We start from the raw sequence: 3157 nt of genomic DNA on the forward strand, positions 1-3157 counted from the left end.
GTTAGCCATAGGCCTTTAGAACAGATTAGGGATTTTCAGGTTCTTTTTATCAGATAGAGTGTTAGGAAGATAGTTCAAAAATTATTATATTACAAACACATTATTAGTTATGATAGGTTAGTATCAGGCCCTCCTCTACAAGACATCTTCGAGTGGATCTTCAAATTCAAGATGCTTCATTTTGTGTGTGTGTGTAGTTATGTATTTCCATGCCCAGTTTCAAATCATCATATATATTGTTGCACGAACATACAAATGAATGTCGATTTGACGCGATTTCAGATATAAGTCATAAAGTTGGATAGTTGATTTGGTTGTTAATATAAGTTTAAAGAATCAAAAGAAGAAAAACAACAAGAAAATCATGCATAAAAAAGTAGGCGTAAGTTGTGTAGTTTTACATAAATTAAAATTTTATATTTGTTCTAATAAATAGGTGTTATTGATACGCCTTCTTTAAGTTAGGGGGTAGTTTTAGGATAGACATATATATTTTGTGCTATGTGTATTATTAAGATATTTTTTCAGTAGCCTGGTAAAAGTTTTAGAAGTTTAACCATGAAAAGCAATAATATAACTCTCAAGGGTTATCTACTTAAGCAAAGCCAGTAAGTGGGGGGGTATGGGGACATCAATTGACCAAATCAAATCAGTCTATATACGTACCAGAGACACCAATCAACAGAAATCATTTAATTCTGTGTAGGCTGTGTCAATATAGTCAACAAACAATACAAATAATAAAATACTTTACATGTCAAAATATTCTATTTTAGGTCTAAAAACAGTGATTCAATAATAACAAATTCTTAACAGCTATTTTTAATTGATCTAATGGTAACAATAAACAGCAGACAGGCAATAGTGGAGGCAACTTGTTGGCAAGGACTAAAACCTTGATTGAATTGCCAAGGAGGTATTAGTAAGGTAAGTTAAAAGGGATGTAAAACTAGATTCCTATGTCAGGTTTTGCATGATTAAACTTCTAAGATTCTTGCCAGGGGTGGTAAGGAGGGTTAAATGGGCTTCGGCCCTTACAAAATTTCAAAACTCATAAACCGTGCGATATACATTTAATTAAATTCAAAATTTGTATTTTGAGTTTTGAAAACAGGTTTTGATTAGTAATATGCACTTTAAGCTTGTGTTACGGCCCTGCCATACTACGGTAACATTGTGGTAGAAACGGGAGGCCCTCCAACCGAACATGGCCGAGGGGGTCCTTGGGGTCAGAGAGAAGGGGTATTTCAAAAACATTTTGTCTAGGCTCCTTTCCCTATTCCGGGTGTCCTTTAACCAAAGTATCCCTTGCACCTTATTCCAACCCACTGACATGATTTCCTTACTCTCTTCTCACCATCCTGCGAGCTTTCATCAAGGCGTCATCAGAGAGGGAGGGAGCTGTATTCTACTACCTATGTAAGTATCTTATCTACCCGAGGAATATAATAATCATAGGGTAAAACAATCTTTATGTAAATAGATAAACGGAATCTTTCTAAAGCACAATAATAGTAATTGCCAACATTTATGGCTATATTGCTACATTGATCTGAGACCACACATTACTTTGCTCCATGAGATTAAATCATGGAATATTTTGAAGTAGTCATGCTGTGAGTTTACTACAATGGAAAGAATGGATATCAGCAAATAAGATTGTAGGTGAAAAATTCTATTTCATGTTTTGAATTACTACTTACAACAAGAACTGTCGAAAATTAATCTGTCTCTTTGGAAGTCAAGACCTTGGAATTTTTGAAGCAACTAATATTGATTTTTACAAATTATACTAATAGACAGACACAGATTGAATCACACAACACAGGTAAATAGAAGTAAGTTCTGGTCAAGATAGGATAGGATTCCATTTAATAGTTCGTGGGAATGTTTCAGATATTGCCGATTGTAGTGGGTGTGAACTTTTGCGAGAAAACCTCATAGCAAGTAATAGGACTACGTACTTCCAAGCATGAACAAATCCTTCGAGAAGATGTTATTATCAGCTGTCTTTTTTATCATTCGGAGGTAATTTTTTATATTTCTCATAACTAAATTTTTATATTGTTAAGTATACGATACACAATGAATTTACAAATCAGCATTACTAAACAGTAAACTTGTTTAGTATAAATATGTAGTATGTAAATACTAAACCCATGTATTATTTGGAAAAAATTTAACAATTAAAATAGACCTCATGATATATTTAAATTATCTAACCGAGTACTGGTGTTTGTCCCGAATAATCAGAAAAATCAGTATATATGTCAAAGTACAATAGGTAAATAAAGTTATATTGTAAATGAAATTCTAGACTTGGTTGATTTTACAAGAAACGTATGTATTTAATTGTAAGTGTGTTAATCCTTTTAACACCTTGACGTGCCTTGTTGCAGGCTTATCACTGTGGTGTCTGCCAGTCTTAACAAAACCATAGCATGAGATTTAACGCAGCTGTATTCCGTCCAACGTCAGGATCCTCAAACACTTTCGTCCCAGACGGTAACTATCCTACACGTGATTTACTGTTTGAAACAAATAAGTAAATAGTTGATAAATACATGGACACTTTAAAAGGTCTCTTAACGCTTTTTAAGGTTCTGGCCATATTGAGCTGATCTTTTTCCCGTATGAGGTTCAAGAACAATCTTGTCAGTGGTGAAGCAAAACACCAAACTAATAAAATACTATAACCTGTTGGACAATATGGATGGAACATTTAGTAAGGATAGGTTTGGAATCAAGTTCTCCTCTATAGTTTGGCGATAGCTGTTGAGAAACAAACAATCATGGAACATGGTGGAAGCGTCAATTATATTTTACTATGTTTTTTAATACTATTACATTACTCATCATCCTATAGTTGTGGGACCAAAAAAACTATAGAATCATTAAACACCGGTAATTTAAAATAAGTGGCTGTCAAGTAGGATACGTTATAACAATTCTTTGTAACTGTTTTAGATCTTTCTGACTGTCGTGCGCGTGTTACAACTTTTGCGAGAAGATCTTCATAGAATGAAATACACGCATGAACTTCCTTTGCGAAGATTTTGACATCAGGTTTTCGGTTGCTGTCGTACCAAAGGTAGGAACTTTCCTTTTGTGTGTATTGTTCTGCCATCATTCATCGGATTGAGTCTTCACTTCACTG

The sequence above is a fragment of the Macrosteles quadrilineatus genome, unplaced genomic scaffold (genome assembly GCF_028750875.1).
Source record: "Macrosteles quadrilineatus isolate MER2022 unplaced genomic scaffold, UCM_ALF_1.0 Scaffold_6__1_contigs__length_79288215, whole genome shotgun sequence".
NCBI classification, from domain to species: Eukaryota; Metazoa; Arthropoda; class Insecta; order Hemiptera; family Cicadellidae; genus Macrosteles; species Macrosteles quadrilineatus.